The following is an 18,062-nucleotide window of genomic DNA, read 5'->3' on the forward strand; positions in this document are numbered from 1 at the left end:
CCACCACGATCGAGAAAATATGAGGGAGGGGAAGAGAGCAGAGAGGGATGCAGTCTTAAATCGGGAGACGGTCCAGAAGAAGAGGGGCTGGAATAGGGAAGGAGGAGTTTGAAATGATAGAGGAGAAGCATGTAGGGGGGAGGGGGAGGGGGAGGAGGGGGGGCGTGGGGTACTGGACCCTGAACAGAGAGATGGGTTGCAGGAAAAAAGGGCACTCAGTCCACACCAGTGACCCGCGGATTCTGCAGGTGAGGGGCACAGCTCCACCGGCCCGGGGGCTACTGTGACCCCGAGATCGACACAAAAGGAGGAATAGACAGTCCCAAGAATTAAAATAGGCCTAGTAACAACTAGCCACAGCTTGAAGGGTAATTAATCCAGAGTGGGCTGCCAATTGGAGCTTTCATGCATGTCATACAACTTTATTGAGACAGACCAGACAGCCCAACGCGTCTTCTGGCACTACACCCACGCCCTTGACATGCTACAGGCCATAGAGACCAAGATTAAGGCATGGATACCCAAAGAGTATAGCCGTTGGTGCTGTATGGTCTGCTACCAGTATCTCGATGTATGGGGTGGCAGGCAGGACTACTGCATGATCTTTTGATGTGTTAACAATATTCCCATCTTTTTCACAAGTCCTGTGACCTTAAAGAACACATCGGCTGAAACATCAATGGAAGCATGTCAGAAGATGATCCATGCCTCCCGAAAGTCTTTGAGACCATGGATGGACACATATTTGATGACATGATAAATGTGCATTTTATTGATATGTGCTATACTGTCCCTTTGCACAGCTCAAAAAGGGTATCTTACAGACATGTCAACTAAGTCACTCGTGGCTAATGTACAACACAGTGCATGGAAAATATGATGATCGAACAAATCTGAACCAAAAGTTACTTTCGGATAAAAAAAATAAAAAACAGCATTCTTCTCACTAGGTTCTTTAGAGGATATACTGTATAGGCAGTTTCAAATAAGTGCCCTTTCTGACATGCATCCTCCGGCAGAGCAATGGCCTGCCTGTTTATTTTACCTCTCACCACATCTTACTGCCCAAGCTAACCCTACTCTCTTTTCAAACAACTGTCGAACATAGGAGGAGATGAGGTCAAACAGCCGGACCTGCCAATTTTTTAACATGTTTGAACCTAGTGTTGGCTCAACATCTTGTGGTCCGGGGCAAATGACTTGTGCCTAAAAAAATGACTAACCTTTTGTAATGTACTCTGGTGCTCATGTAAAGCAGCCTAATGCCCTCGACCCGACTCCAAGCTATATAAAACTGAACATAAAATAAGACACTCATTTCATTACCATACAGTTCTAAGTGACATTATTAGGGGGCAAGTGACAGCAGAGGACACGTCTCTGGGCTATACTCCAAATCCAACCTCAAATTTTTCTTATAGAACCAACAGATAACATCAACAAAGTCAAGTCGCAACAGCGTACCATGCTCACAAACTATGATGAATAGCTGAGTAGAAGGACAAAAACATGCATGCGGGAATACTGTGTGTAAAACAAAATACGACGATAGCACATCGATGACCATTGTAAAGCATTTTAGTAGCCTAAACTTTAGACTGCTGTGACATCCACAAATCCAACTAAAAAGAACTTCCGTATAAAGCCTAAATAAAACATAAGCTGGGCCACTACATGGACTCAATGAAATTTGGTATGGTTGGATTCATGGACCAAAGTAAGAAATGCATGGTTGAAAGATCCAAATAACATGATATTTCGGAAACACAAACAAACACAAGCGGGGCACTGCGATGAACAAAATAAAAAGAGAAGCATTCTGGACACAAATAATATGGGACATTTAAGAACCCAACAAGAAAGAACCTACAGGGGAGATATCATGGATTCAAATAACCAATGACATGGCAGGATCCGAATCAGAATTATTTTTTTCGGATGCCAGCAAGGTGACAGGATCCACAGAGCTAAACCTAAAAAGGTGGACATTTAAGTGCCTTCTATAGTTAAGGAATGTGGTTAACCTACACAATCAGGAGACCCTGAGGAAAATGAAGATAATGTTATGCTAGAAACTCAATCAAGATGAATATGTATTTTCAGCACCTCGTAAAAGAAGCAATTTGAACCCCCAGATAAAAAATTTACTATCAGGACACAAATAAGCACGAGTCAATCTGACAATATAACCATATCGCGGGGGTTCCAAACAAGGCTGGCTATAGGATGCAGACACGCACACGAGAAGAGGGTCTTGAAGTGGATGCTCCTGGAGCAGCAGTTTTGGAAAATGCTATCCACTTCCACACACCCCTTGGGAGACAGTTACTCATTCGCCGAAATAAACAAAGTCCACCTCCCTGGGACACCTGCGAGCTGGGCTCTGCTCACCTCCTAGGACACCAAAATGCTACCAATGTTCCTCTCACCTCCCGCCGCCTCAGCTTCTTGCAGCAAAAAAAAAGCTACACAGGAAAAACTCGGCGGCGCCCTGTGACAGGGCGGGGCTTGTGTGGAGCGTCACTGCGCGACAATGGAGGGCGCAGCATACTACTTGAAATAAAAACAGGACTAGACGGTCTACACTAGATGTCCCCGCAATCAGTCTCCCTTCTTAAATGAAAATATAATCTCTCATTGGGATAGAAAATAAATGTACGATACAATTACAAACACGATATTTTTTTCAGTTCATTACATACAATTATTAATATATTAGAAAGTACTATGCCTTATGACCACATTTCCTTTTTTAAAACATTGGAAATTGTGTTTTTGCTTACTATGAGAAGTACGTATTCTTATTTTGAATATACATGTATGTGTTTTTACAGAATGAGTCCGCTACTACGATGTGTAGTGCAGTTCCGAAATGTCCAAGACAAGACGGCATAAGATTCAACATGGCTGCCAAAATTACTGCCTGCTCCGAAAGCTTTGTGGGTCGGCTCTAGGGTACAGAGCGACAGAGAGCCTGTCGCCACGAGTTGACGCAAGAAACAGCTGAGGGTGAGACTGAGTGTGGAACCAAAACTTTCTCACCTTCACAACTCTTCTGGAATGAGGAGTCGATGATAAGAAATTGAAACTGTCATTGGATAGATTCCCGACGTGGTGATACCGCTGACTTGCTTTCCAGTGCTCAGGGCTGTGTGCAGAGTGTTGAGTATATGCCCCGGACCGAGTACACATTCTTGCGCATTGTAAAAGCACAGGAACAAACCTACTCAAAAGCAAATTGCCATAGATACATCGAGGGGCGATTCCTGTGTCCACGGAAAGTGCTGCCAGTTGCACGCACAGTATTGAAAACACACCGCAGGGAACTTAGTGCCTGTACTTTGATGTGTGCATGCACATTGGACAGTGCTGACAACAGAACAGGTTTAGCTAAGTACGTGGAAGTGTTGAGCGTATGCTTACTGTGCACCGCTGAATATTTATAGTTGAGTCGACCCGTACACTATGCTGATCTAAGTACACGCACAAGGATAAATGTATGCTCACCGCAGAGAGCAAAGTGCGTGCACTGTGACACTTGCCCGATGTATTGGACAGACCACAGGCCGAGTGTGTAAAGTATGCACCATATTTAGGTCAGAGTAGATCCAAAGCCTTGATTGCATGTACACTGTAGAGTAGAGAGCGCTTATGCCTACCGAGTGTATGAACAATGAAAGATACAACAAGCAACCAGGGTTAGGCACCCACATAGGCAGCCTGTTCCCAATGTTTGCTACTTCCACACCCCTTTTCAACAATTGGAATTACAATCTAGCCCCTTTTCTAAATATTTTTAAATCACAACCACTTGTCTTTCTTCGTTAGAGTAGCTCTACTTTGTTTGGTGCCCACCCACGTTCTAATGGAGCTGGTGTTCAAACCCCTCAGCTGCTCTGAGACAACTCTGATATTGCGTACAGCTTAATGGCTGCAACGGCACTTGTAGTATAGTTCAAATAGACGTATGCTCCATTAAGTTCGGTTTTCTAATTAGGAGAATCGTGGCTTTGGTTTGTGCAGATTAATGTACAGTTTTATAGACTTAGTATTGTAAATCGCATTTCTTAGACATCAATGTGGCTCGAAGCTGCTCACCTTTAAACACTGGAATGGAAGAATAAGCTGCATTGAAAGACGCACTATGAAAATATTCTACTCGTTATATCCGGTACCACCTTCCCAAAGTTCCGGGTGCTGAAGGACAGGTGAGTTTTCACATCCATGCCAAATGGTTAAACGAAAATGTTTATCAGTGACTGATGTGTATGGGTGTCTAGTTGGAGATGCAAAACGGTTATTAATTTTAAAACATGTTATTAGAAGAAAGACAAGAACAAAAGAATAGAGAAAATTAAAATGAAACTATATATCATGCAATGTTAGTGAATATGCTAATAATAATACTTTATTGTTTTAGCTTTCTTATAAAAGTATTTACCATAATGCTCCAATAAAATAAAAGGACATATAAGTATCTCACTCAAATTATGTAAAACAAATAATAAGTTTAGGATTGGTAAAAAAAGATCCCATAAACAGATGTGACTAAGTTAAAATCGATCCAGGTGTTCATGGCAACTGCATAAAAATCAGATCATTTAAAAGCATGATAAAAATATATCAGGTGTTGCAGTTACAAAATATCAAGTTACTTGCTTGATGTATTATTCAGTTATAGCCATAAACTTCATTACACAGCCAGAGTTATCCCTTAAGCAAAAAACTGGTTGTTTCCTTTGGAGTTCTCACGCCTACCTTATAAAAAAAAGGTCTTCAGTATATTTTCTATAAATCGCGTAAATTAGCGCAATTACATACAATGTGTTCAGCAGTTTCCTTACTGACAGCACATAAGCACCAAAGAAACTGGAAATCCATCGTTTTATTCGGTGTGCCTTCAGATTGTGCTCGTGGTATATAACGAAGACTAAGGCTTAGGAAGCTTCTTTTCACTGATGGTTTTAGGGCAAAGTCCTGATACTGTTGTCTCATAAATGTATAAGAGTCCTGTAAATAGCAGCTATTTTTATGTTCCAAGTATTTATCCTGATTTACTACAACTGAACTATGTTTGCATCTTGCTTGTTTAGAGATCTACGTTCTATCCTAACCATTTTAGCAAGAGTGTTCAGCAATGATATCGCATATCGCATATTCTAGCAGCATCACAAATACTTAATGAGGTGCAAATGTATTTTATTCTATTGAAGTACTTTTGTTTTTATTATCTTTTGACTGATTGATCTTGCAATGAGTCACAATTGACTATGATGTTCCGAAGAATTTTGTAACTCTAAAATGATTGACGGTATTCCCAGTTTAATCTTAATCTAGCATGAGGAACATATTGTCTAAGATTTAATATTTTTCCTACACAATTATTAAGAATGTTATCTAGTTTCAAAAGTGCCTGGGTGTGCATAAATAAAGTGCCATACATTAGAAGTGAAACTAATTAGGAGTTTATAGCAGTGATGGTAAAACCTATTGCATCGCTTTCATATTTCTTAATGATTCCTTTGATTGCATTAGTTGTTTTGAGAATGTATTGATTGGTCTGTTTGATAATGTGTTGTGTCCAGTTCAGATTCTGATGAAGTTCAACTCTAAAATCTTTGTAATGTTTCACAGGGTCAATTTTCCATTGATCAATTGTCTAGGTGTAATTAGTTTCAAATTGCCGAAGCACATGATTTTAGTTTTAGCACAATTTATTTTTATGTAAGAATGATAGATGATATTGTAGTCCTGTCTTTGAAAATAGAACCAGGCCATCTGCATATGCAAGGAACTGTACTTTTTCATGATAGAGTTTTGGACAGTCACCGTCGGTGTTATTTAGTGTTTCATAAATATCGTCTAAATATATTGAGAAACAATGTTGTGTTAATATGCAGCGAATAAGGAGCTGGCAGGAATTGAGAAGAATGTTGGAACTGGCAAAATCAAATTCTATATTTATGGGAGCTTTTTCATACATGAACCATTTAATTGGAAAAAAGTATATCTCAACCTTATCATTCATACTTTGCTGCTAGGAGGCCATCTTTTTAAAGCCTTGGGATGAGAGTTTTGATGTAGCTACCCTCACAAATGAAAATACCGTCCCTTAATTCAACCATTCTGCTAGCATTGTCGTTGTGGGGTGCATTCTGTATATTTACAACTATCTTGGGCAAATTATTCCTTTAAAAAAAAATGTTCCCTGCTCAGTGAATGTAAAATCTTGTGAGACATAGGCAAACAATGCTTGTTCTCCTCCTTAGAGTGTGCATCACTTACTGTTTTACTACTCCCAGCCCACAGGAACTGAAATCAATCAGAAGACCCGTCTTGTGTCAAAGGTTGAACTATATTCTGATGTTGTTGGTCAGACTTACATTCTTGGCTGCTTGTAATGTTTCTTGGTGCCTTCTAAAATTTACCATCAGGTGTTTATGATGTTACTATTCAACATGATGTACATCACATGCATCAAAAGCTCCCTTCAATCGCCAGCTCTATGTGTTCTAGCGTTGTTGATTCTTGTGTGCATCAGTCATGCCTGAATTGTCCATGTGTATATACAGTTGTTATGGACACAAAAGTGTACAGCGGGATGTTTAAAGCCATATTTGTAATCCCTCTTTCTCTTCGCTAGACCCTCAAATAACAAGATAGTTTGTCCAGCGCTGATTAGGTAGCTAAGGGTGGATGGTAAGGGGTGATATGGGGCAGACTCCCCCATTGCTCCTCCCACCAGTGTATTTCCCTTCAACTCAGGGTGTTGCTCCCAGGACGTTGATCACTTATGAGCAAATATCACAACATGGAAAAGGTGATCTTACTGGCTTCCTCGCTTGTCCGAAGAGATCATTGGTGTCAGCCAGTTCCCCTCATGGGAATAGTACCACAGAAGCTGTTGAAGGCTGCAAATCAATCACATTAGTCAAAGTTTTTTGTAGTTGCTGCCTTTTAGCACCTAGTACGTGCACAGCTCTGAGTAAACCATTAGCGGTAATACAGGGAGTCACTTGAATCTGGAAGAAGCTACTTTTGGAACCCAAGAAAGGTACAAATATTTAATGCGATTTTGTTGCTATGTATCCATTGAAACATACTAGGTGGTGGTGATGCTATGCTTCACAATTGAACAGTTCAGAAATAAGGAGTTTAACACATATCACTCGCTCTTAGCCACATAGAGAGGTTTAAAACAATACCGGGATAGAGGAGCATAAAGCTCGGGATCTGTCTATGCATCCACTAGGTTCTGCTAAGCTCCTTGCCCCCAGAAATGTGTCTTTATCCACTGTCTGCTTCTCTATGTTACATTTGTGCAGGGTATATCACACGTTTACAGATATCTGCTAGTCAAAGTGCAAACCAAATTCTATGGCAGGACAGGAGGCTCAGATTATGCTTTCTCTATTTCTTTACTACCAACAGCAGCCAATAGGAACATAGTAAAGAAAAACAGTAAACTACAACTCCCATGAGCCCCTAGGCAACCATAGAGAGTACATGCTATATAAGCCACCATAGAGGACAACACGTCCTCTTTCTTTGCTGCTTCGCAGCCAGTTAAGTGCTTTTCTACGTTTATTGTATTACTTGCATGTAAATTGCCTGTTTACCTTGCTGTCCTGTTACAGTTGCTGTACGCCGCTTTTCGCTTTATTCCTTCATTGCAGCCGCTTTGCGTGTGCGTGTAGTGCTGCCGCTGGCGTTTTTTCATTGTATCAGGACGTTGTATTGTGCTTCTTAGAGAGCGCGTGTTCGCCTCTCTGGACTTGCGGGCGCCTTGTGCCCGTGTCTGTATTTGGTGGAGTGGGACCGGAGCTCAGAAACTCGCGCTCGCGTGTCGCACGTCGCTCCTCTTCCGAGTTGCAGACACGCCACCGCGCATGCGCGCTGGCGACTATTGACGCTCCGTGTGACAGGAGCCCGGACACGCTACGAGGCGGCGTTTTCTTCTTGCCTCTGCCCACTTGTCTGCCGGAATGCTCCTTCTGACGCCCTCTACCTCACGGAAGGTTTTGGGCTGTATAACTTATAGAGGCGGTGCCTAGGGTGTCTTTCATGCGCAAGCTGGTCCCTCCACATTCTATTCTAGTTGTTTTGGTCGAGTTCTTGCTCTACCTTTCTAGCTTGCGTGGGGCTGTCACCCCCCCTGACAGGGTCGCTTGATTGTGACCTGACCTTTGCCTTTTTGGTCTTCTGTGGGCATATAGATATTTATCTATATATTTATATATTTTTTGCCTGTTTTTCCTCAGTGGTGTGCATTGTTTTTTCATCACCATGGCAGAATATGTCGACGCTGAGGAGTATTATTAGGAGGAGCAGGAGGAATCGTTTGAGTACGATTTAGTCGATGCCCTTGACATTCCGTCAATACTGCGCTGGTCCGAGCAATTGGGCCGCTGAAGCGTCATTTGCCTGACTATGCCCAGCAACAGGGTTGGATTCCATCCTCTGCTTCCAAACATTCCTCTAAGTCGCCCAGTAATCCTCACAGGTCGGACTTTGTACGATTAGCCAAGTCTTTGTCTACCCCTGCTAAAGTTTGTCACTCTCATCTTCCGCCTCCTGACACGGAGGATACCTCTTCTTCGTCATCTTCAGGTCCGTCTGGTCCCCCTCCTGCTAAGAAATCCCGAAAAGAACATTTTGTAGACGCCTCTTCCCATCCACCGGTCTTGACCTTTGAGCCTACAGATATCATACACCCTAATTCCAAAGTTTGGTGCCCTGCTCCAGAGGTCGCGGATTATATCCAAGCCCATATCCGTGACTCTTTCGATCAGGAGGTGCGTTCTCGGTTACGCTCCGAGTGCCCTCGTCCGGAGTTGGCGGATAAATTGGCTGACACCCCGAAGGTCGACCCCACGATTTTGACCTATCTTAAAAAATTTAATAAAGACCCGAAAAAGGGGATTGACCGTTCTTGGCGCCTGTGCCAGGACAAGTTGCTGGATCTTCTTGGTCCCCTGACTAAAATCCTGGATCTGGGGTATCAAGCCCAAGGGTAGGCGTCTGGCATTGACCCCGATGTACTTATTGGTTGGGCCCAACGGGCTATCTGTCTTCTGGGGAACGCAAACTCTGCCCTTTCAACGGAACGTAGGCGTTCCATATTACTGAAAATGGATCCACGCTTGTCTGAGCTTGCTACGTCCGAGTCGGGTGCTCTGGCCCAAGGTCTACTATTTGGTCAGCCATTTTGAAGGAGCTGACAAAATTTGTGGCGACCTTTAGTGGCCTCGACAAGGCACAATCTTCCTTGCACAGGGCGTTCCGCCCGGTTTTTGCCAAGGCCGGACGATCTGGGGGACGTTCGTTCGGCCGAGGTTATGGTCAACAACGTGGCCAACAGTCCCACCAGGGTGGAGGCGGACAGCGTCAGCAGCAGCAACAGTCCTATTCCGGGTCTAAGACGACCTTCTACCCCTCCCGTAAAGGTCGAGGACAAGGCAACAAAGGAGGCTACGGTGGAAGCCAAGGAGGACGACAAGATTACTCCGCTACAGGTGAGCTTGATTCCTTACGACAGTGTTGTTTTGGGGGGCAGGGTTCAGTGTTTTCTAAAGAATTGGCGCTCGATCTCCAACGATGCTTGGATATTACAAACAGTTCAGGGGTACCGCATCGAGTTCTACCACCCGCCCCTTCAGGGTCCCGTCCCTTCTCCCCTTGTTTTTTCCCAACGAGATCGGGAGGTGATATCCAAGGAAATCGATTCTCTTCTTCTCAAGGGGGCCATTGTGCGAACGACCCTCCATCCACAGGGGCTCGTCAGCAATGTGTTTCTGGTGGAGAAGAAAGGGGGAGGGTCTCGCCTTGTACTCAACCTCAAGGAATTCAACAACGGGGTGGTATATCGCCACATCAAGATGGAGGGCATCCATCTTCTCAGGGATCTTCTTCGCAAGGGCGACTGGATGGTGCGCCTGGATTTGAAGGACGCTTACTTGTCCATTCCCATCTTTCCACCTCATCGCCGTTTTCTGCAGTTCCAATGGCTGGGGAATGGTTCGAGTACACGGTTCTCCCGTTCGGTCTCTCGTCCGCCCCATGGTGCTTCACGAAGCTCCTGCGACCAGTCATGGAATCGCTGCGTGCGCGGGGGGTGCGACTGATAGTGTATCTGGACGACATTCTTCTGATGGCTCAGTGCCCGCTGCAACTACGTTCCCATTTATCTTGGACAATCGATCTACTTCAGTCTCTCGGATTTCTAGTGAATCCGCAGAAGTCTCATTTACAACCCACTCAATCGATAGAGTTTCTGGGTTTCCTTGTGGACTCAGTCTCTTGCCAACTTCTTTTACCTGCCCAGAAAGTCAGGTCTATCAAGAGGGAGTTGAAGTCACTGTTGTCTTCACCGAACGTATCGTTGCGGTCGATCGCTCGGATTGTCGGGCTATTGGCTTCTTCCATTCAGGCGATCTTTCCGGGTCCCCTGCATTATCGGGCCCTGCAACGTCTCAAAATCTGACCCTTGTAGAAGGGTCTTCGGTATTCCGACCTTGTTCCTCTGTCCCAGGATGCGAAATCGGAAATGATGTGGTGGCTCCATCACATGGAAGCCTGGAACGGGTCGGCTCAACTCCAGACTTGGTTTTGGAATCGGATGCGAGTCTATGGGGCTGGGGAGCCCGTTGCGGGGACTTGACGACGGGCGGCCGTTGGTCTCAAGACGAATTAGCCCTTCATATCAACTGCCTGGAACTTCTGGCGGGATCGTTTGCGATCCGCAGCCTTGCTCTGCAGGCCACCAGCTGTTGCATTTTGCTCCGCATGGACAACATCTCAGCGGTGCGCTATGTGAATAAACTGGGGGGGACTCGGTCGAAATTGTTAGCGGAGATTGCGAAGGATTTCTGGCATTTCTGCCTTCAGAGGAAGATCACTCTTATTGCAGAGTATCTCCCAGGTCGCCAGAATCAAGTGGCCGAGTGGAATTCTCGCCATCTGCTGGACTTCAGCGACTGGCGTGTTCACCCTCGGGTCTTTTGATCCCTGTCTCGCCTTTGGGGTCGCCCCTGGATCGATCTCTTCGCCTCTCGCCTCAATGCTCAACTGCCCAGGTTTTACAGCTGGCGTCCGGATCCGGAGGCCCTGGCCACGGATGCCTTTCTCCAGACTTGGCCTCCTCAGCTTTGCTATGCTTTTCCCCCGTTCGCGATGATTCCGCGAGTCTTGGCCAGGACGAAGCAGTTTCTGTCGGAGATCATTCTGATCACTCCTCTTTGGAGAGCTCAAGCGTGGTTTCCGTACCTTCTGGAAATGAGTTGCTCGACTCCATTCCTGCTTCCAACGAAGTGGAACTTGCTGTTGGATCCTCTGCTCCATTCACATCCTCTAATTCTGTCGGGCCAGCTCCGTCTGGTGGCGTGGCGTCTTTCGGGGAACGCTGGAAAGTCCCTGGCTTATCTGGAGACGCTGAGAGATTTATCAGTGAAGCTTGGGCCCCCAACACGCGCAAGCGTTATGCGTCAGCTTGGCGTCGGTGGTGTGATTGGTGTTCTGAACGGAATCTGGATCCCGCTTCAGCAGATGTCTCTCTAGGGGTTAATTTTCTTGCTTCCATCGTTTCTGCTGGTTCTGCTTACAGGACTGTCAATTCTTTTCGCTCCGCTCTCTCTGCGGGCCATGATTTGGTCGACGGGAAGCCTGTTGGGGAGCATCCTCTCATCTCTACATTGCTGCGTGGTGTTCGGATGGCTAAACCGCCATGTCCGAAATATGTCGCTCTATGGGATGTCTCCTTTGTGTTACGTTTTCTGGAAGCTTGGCCTCCCAACGCTTCTCTGTCTCGTAAGCAGTTGTCTGCGAAATTGACAATGCTTTTATGCTTAGTATCTTGTAAGCGTGTTTCGGATGTCCGCGCGTTGGATCTCGCGGGTCGTTCTTTTCCCCCAGAAGGCGTTACTTTTACGGTTTCCAGACGTACCAAGACTAATCTGTCTACTGTCACTTACCCAGCGTTTCCTCACAATCCGCAATTGTGTGTGGTTCGCTGCATAAAGGATTATGAGGTGAGTACTGCTCCTTTTCGTCAGGATATGTCTGGACAGTTATTGATTGCTTTGCAAAAGCCTTTTAAGCCTGTGGCGCCAGCTACTCTGGCTCGTTGGGTGCGCTGGCTTATGTCTGAGGCAGGAATTGATGTCTCCATCTTTGGCGCTCATTCCGCGAGGGGTGCCATGGCCTCTAAGGCTTTTCATGTTGGTGTGAGTTTGCATGACATTGTGAAGACAGCTGATTGGTCTTCTGATACTGTGTTTAAGACATTTTATTTCAAACCCATTGTGGATATTGCCTCTGTTGTGGTGGACCAGCTTTGAACAAGCATAATCTGAGCCTCCTGTCCTGCCATAGAATTAAAAATTTGCAAACATTCGTGACAAGAATTTTCAATTCTATTAAGGACACGGATGCGAGGATTATCCCACCCATTTGTATTCTACTGCATTGTTATATTGCATCTTTGCTTTACTATGATCTGCATTGTTTTTTGCATTGATTTTTTTCCCCACCCTATGTGATGCTACCTTCCAAGGTTTTGGGGATATGTGTTACGGCTCTGTTTTTCTTTCAGGTTCGGACCAGAAGTGATTCTTCATCTTGCTCTTTCCGGCACTGTTTTCCGCGCCTTGGAGCCTGGATCTGCTGTGTTTCCTGATGCACCTTCGGCGCTTTTGAGTGGTTGCCTGTTTTCCTGTTGGACTTCTTTGCGGTTCTGCCTTCGGACTTTCCTTTCTGGATGGTCGGCGGTACTTTTCTTCAATGACTTTTGACTGTTTATGGTTCCTGGACAAAGAAAGAGGAAGTGTTGTCCTCTATGGTGGCTTATATAGCATGTACTCTCTATGGTTGCCTAGGGGCTCATGGGAGTTGTAGTTTACTGTTTTTCTTTACTATGTTGCTATTGGCTGCTGTTGGTAGTAAAGAAATAGAGAAAGCATAATCCTCGCCTCCGTGTCCTTAATAGAATTGAAAATTCTTGTCACGAATGTTTGCAAATTTTTAATTCTCATATAACTGCTTTGACCTCCTGCCTATTCGTGACCTCAGTCTGTGCACTTGGCAGTAGCTGACATCGAATTCTGAAGAGTTCACAATAGTGTTATCATCACCAAATCTTTTTATTTGTAATTAGTTATAAAAACATTACAAACCACCCGTGTACAGAACATTAAAACATACCTCATCAATTAGAGCCATTCGTTCCATTTATTCAAATTAAAAAGACAAAAAACTTAAGTGTTTACATTTTATATGCTGTCTGTTTATCAGCCGACTACAGCATTCTTATTAGTATGCCATTCTGCAGTAACGAACATTTCTAAGAATGTCACATTAAGGTCAGACTTCTAAATTATTTTTGTGCACGGTTCAGCAGTATTAGGTTCACTTCTAGTTAAAGGAAGTTTGCTTCTCAGTGTTTCTATGGCCTATACGCCTAGCTATGCCTGACTCTCGCAGTTTGCTCATTCTAAATGCGTGTCATTTCAGATTTGAATTTTACATCAATCATTGCATATTTTTAACTGTTAATCTAAATCATCGGTACTCGCAAACATTTGCCCAGGGGCCACAAAGAACAGTCTGTGTTATGGCTGAGGGCCACACTAATGCCAGCACGGGTAAGGGGGGTTTGTTTGGGTCAGGGATGGTGCATGGCGGTCTAAAACATGTGAAATAATGGGCAAGGATTTATTGCAGGTTAATAAATGCTTGCCCGTTGATTAAAAAAAAAAATCTGAATATTAGTGCTCAGCAACTAAACAGCAGCTCGTGCTGCTGTTCACCAGGGGGGCCGCATGTGTAGGTCAAGAGGGCTGCAAGCGGCCCCAGGGCCATACTTTGAGTATCACTGATCTGAATTATTTGCATTTTAATTTGTCGTCCTTCTCAGTCCCCCATCTGATGGATATGTTAACCATCACACTATTTTTTATTTTTTTTAACTGTATTTTATTGATTTTCCAATAGCAATGAACAAACAGAGCAATTGAATGACCGAAAAGGTATTTTTCGCAGATAGACATTGAAGACATGTGAAGATCAACTAGCTTCAAATTACAAATAATAGAAAAGAAGACACAGGGATCAGAGGGTATCCCACAGCATTTTAAAAATAAGGCTAAGGCATCAAGCTATAAGCCATACAGGCACAAATATTTTTTCACTCAGTCGTTGTGGGAATAACTAAGAACGGAGTACTTCTTCCACTCCCCCTCTCATTCACCCCGTTGGTGTTGTCTTCCATGGGTTAGTTGTCGTCCTTCTTAAACAGACCCAGCATGTTCACCCTTTTCAAAATGGCCTCCTGGGCCCTATCATCAGTGCACGTTTTGCGCATATGTTGCTCCTCCGCAGCCCCCATTCCATCAAGTCTTTCAGTCAGTTGGTCAGACGTGGTCCCCACGCACCCACCCACCTGTTGGCCACCCGCCTCTTAGCCAATAGGAGAACCATTGGAGCCAATCTGTAGGGAGTCTTGCGCCCTCTTGGTCGCACCACCACACCCAACAGGCATGCAAGTGGGGTCTGCGTGATGCTAATGCTTGTGGCCGCCTCTATTCGGGTTACCACCAAGGACTGAACTGATGGGAATTCCCAAGGTAAATGCAGGAAGGAAGCGCTCACCCAGAGGCGCAACTAGAGCCAAATTTCGGGGGGGGGGGGGCTAAGAAATAATTTCGGGGGGGTTGAACCTTTCATCAGTAGGCAGCGTGGGGCTGCAGGGGCTCTTAGAAGGGGTGAAACAACTGCAAGGCCTAATTAACATTTTAATGGTCTTGTAACGACCTGTGAAACGTTCGGGTGCGACTCTGTGTGTGCCTGGGATCTGTCTCATCCCGGGCTGCCACACACGACGGGGGGGCTAAAGCCCGGTGAGTTCAATGGATGTTGCGCACCTGCGCTCACCTCCCTGCATCTAGGAAAGGTAGCGTTCCTCAAGGAGTCTATCCTGTTAATACCATGTGGGGTAACATAGGTGCAGTGTACGAAGTAGAAATGTAGTAGTTTTTGGGCATGGCCTGGGAGCCGAGCATGGCGGACGTGCCTCGGTACAGATCCAATAGCCTGAGCACGTTTTCCCTTGATCCGCCCTACATCTTGACCCCAGTTATCACCTAGACCGCAAGACGCATGGGGCGACTACCGGCAATCCCATTGCAGCTTGAATCGGGCAGCGGAAAACTGATTTGGCCCGGTGCTGACGTGACTTTGGCCTAGAGAAGGCGGTGGCCGGGCGCGCTGCAGACCGCAGCCGTGCTTGCCCGAGACGGTGTGGTTTGGCAGCGGCGCCAGCTGGAGGCCACGCTGTGTCTGCAAAGACTATGATCGACTGATCCAGGCCGCCAGGCCTTCCCTGGGGTGACGGCTCTCGGCCCCCCAGCCTGCTGCCCTGATACCAGTGAGGCCTGGAGCTGGGTGTGGTCTGCTGGTGGGTGGGCGTGGATTCCTGGGCTTGTCCTTGCCTGGGGCGCCCCGTGAACAGACCCCTCCATCTCTCCCCTTGATTTACTGTGGGATACCGCCCCCGCCCCTGGTGTTTAGGGGAATCCTGTATGGGCCCGGCGCCCTCCTGGGGCAGCGGCGAGCAGTGGGGGCTTTCGACCTCGGCACAGGCTCTGGAACCGGAAGGGAAGCCTCCACATCTCCCTATGCACCGCATTGCCAGGCTGCGCGGGCGGTTGAGCACCTGCAGAGCTCTGGGTCGTTGGTGCACTGCTGCCAGGGGAATCATCTGCCTGCCTTGGCCCGAGACGAAGAAGAAGGAGAAACGCCCTGGCAGACACAGCGACGGTTACCTGGGAGTCGGATGGGTCAGCCCCTGCGTGGCGTTGACTGCGCTGTGAGTTCTTGCATTGACAGGTGAGACCAGCCATCTCTGTATCGGCAAGAGCCGCGCTATCGCCTTGGAAATACTTCAGTGGCCCCCAAGGCTCGTTCTCCACGGGGCACCTTCTCTTGCCGGTGCCTACCTCCTCGCCACAAGCTGTGGAGCTGCTGTGCATACAGAGACAACCTACACCCAACAGAGGAGGGGTTCTGGCGGTACAGGCAGTGGTGGCGCTGGCATTGTCCTGAGGCCTCCAGCTCCCACCTTGCGCAGACGCCCAGGGTGAGCTGGTGACGACCGAAGTGCGGTGCGATTGCACTAGGGTCTTCTATTGGGTGATCCTGGTCGCATTCGGCCGGGGTGGGTGTCTGGGTCGGGGGTCCGGCGAGTCTGGTCCCTGTAGGAGGCCTACCTGACTGTCCCTCTCGAACGGCAGAAGCGGCTAGGCTAGGCCTGGTGCGGCTTGCTGTAAGGGGGGGGGGGAGATTCCGTGAGGCCCGGAGTCCTGCCTTGGTTCGGACTGAGATATTGCCCGCTGCGTGGTGGTCTCTGCCCAGTGAGCCCCTCCACTGACACGGGTGGATGACGCCGAGGTGGGGTGCTCAGTCCTGCTAGACCTACTTGCCCTTGACGTCAGTCCCTGTCTCGAACCTCCGCCTGCTCTCTCTTATCGTAATGGGCAAAGACTAACCTGGCGCTGCTGCCCCCAAACAAAATACGATCGACCATTATACTACCACCACCGGGAGAAAGGAGGGTGCTGTGGGCCTGTCCCCAGATAATGCAACTTTGCTCACAGCTATCACTCAATCACGGACCGTGCTCGAAGCCCAGATTGGGGCGGTACGGTCCGAGGTGTCTTTTTTTTTCTCCGCCAAGATCTTCGTAAAGCTGTAGATCGGATCTCAGAAACGGAAACTAGGGTCTCCACAATGGTGCACACAGTGCCCACACTCCAGAACAAGGTCGATCAACTCACTTTGGTCATGAGAGAGCTGGCTTCATGGTTCGAAGACGTGGAGGGCAGGGTGCGACGCAACAACATTCGCCTGGTGGGCTTTCCAGAAGGGTGCGAGGGTACATCTATGGAAGATTTCCTCTCTGGCTGGCTCAAATCGCTGCTGTCACCCGAAGCTATGTCCCCTTGTTTTGCGATTGAGACGTCCCACAGCACCTTGACTAACATGCAGAGGCCCGTAATCGCCCGGCTTCTCAACTATGCAGACCACGATGCCATCCTCCAATTCGCTTGGACTCACAAAGACAAGATGATTTACAATTCCCACGTAATCATAGTCTTCCCCGATTATACCAAGTTGGTGCAGCGCCAATCCTTTGTGGCGGCTAAACGTAGGCTCCGAGAACTGAATGCGTTACTTTTCCACACCAGAATGAAAGTGATTTTTCACGCCGAGGCCCACTTCTTTGATTCTCCTGAGGCAGTATAAACTTGGACTGACGAGATGCGTCACCTCAAACCACACTCGCTGCCACCGTTGGACTTCGACTCCTCGCATTGGTCCCACAGAAGTGGCCGTCAGGGCAGGGGCGCATCACAGTGATGGCACAGATCCCGGTCTAACTGGCGTGCTCATGATCAGTCCGAGACCACGGATTGAGGCAGATTCTGTCGAGATCTTGGCCCCATGGTGAGGTGGCTGGCCCTTCCATGTGGGTTTTGTAACTCCCTGTATTGGGGTCAGATATATTGTCTCTAGACAAAATCGTACAGTCCACGCCCCTGGACATTTCGTGTTACGTTTTGTGATGTTTGATTGGGTGGGCTCCATTGGTGGGTCTGCTTGGGTCGTCATGTTTGGGGCCTGAGACTTGATTCCACTGCAACAGGTACTTTTTGTTTTTGGAAGTATGGGGGTGGTGGTTTGCTAGGTTTCTTGTTGTAGTTCTTTATGTTTTACGCACCCGCCACATGATTGTACATTACGCCATAGATCGTACACCAACTGACATCTACGTTGATGCTGGGTGATGACACACCATACTTTAAAAAAAAACAAAATAATAATAATAATAAACTTTTATTGCGTGATTAATAAAAATCTTTGCAATGACTCTTTAAAAAGACATTGGAGTAGATACATAATCAAGAGTTTTACAATAACAGTTAAAAACAATAAAAGAGGGTAAAAGATGTGGACAAAAGATCCGTGCAAACTGATGCAATACATTGTGTTTATAAAAAAAAAAGAAAAGC

General features: G+C 46.6%; 2 protein-coding genes across 5 annotated transcripts in view; one reads left to right on the forward strand and one right to left on the reverse strand.

The window, feature by feature from the left end:
* Positions 1-2,501, reverse strand: part of TRAK2 (trafficking kinesin protein 2) — an 845,826-nt gene extending 843,325 nt beyond the window's left edge. For 3 of the 4 annotated variants that reach the window (XM_086955254.1, XM_086955252.1, XM_086955251.1), the window contains exon 1: positions 2,392-2,501. The gene's annotated coding sequence lies outside the window, so the exon portion shown is untranslated. The remainder of the gene's footprint in view (positions 1-2,391) is intronic. The other variant, XM_086955253.1, reaches the window with a different exon arrangement.
* A 485-nt stretch (positions 2,502-2,986) lies between these two features.
* The window catches only part of STRADB (STE20 related adaptor beta), a 212,499-nt gene continuing 197,423 nt past the window's right edge, over positions 2,987-18,062 (forward strand). The window contains exon 1 of the mRNA XM_086955255.1: positions 2,987-4,208. The gene's annotated coding sequence lies outside the window, so the exon portion shown is untranslated. The remainder of the gene's footprint in view (positions 4,209-18,062) is intronic.

The sequence above is a fragment of the Lissotriton vulgaris genome, chromosome 2_1 (genome assembly GCF_964263255.1).
Source record: "Lissotriton vulgaris chromosome 2_1, aLisVul1.2, whole genome shotgun sequence".
In the NCBI taxonomy this organism is placed as follows: domain Eukaryota; kingdom Metazoa; phylum Chordata; class Amphibia; order Caudata; family Salamandridae; genus Lissotriton; species Lissotriton vulgaris.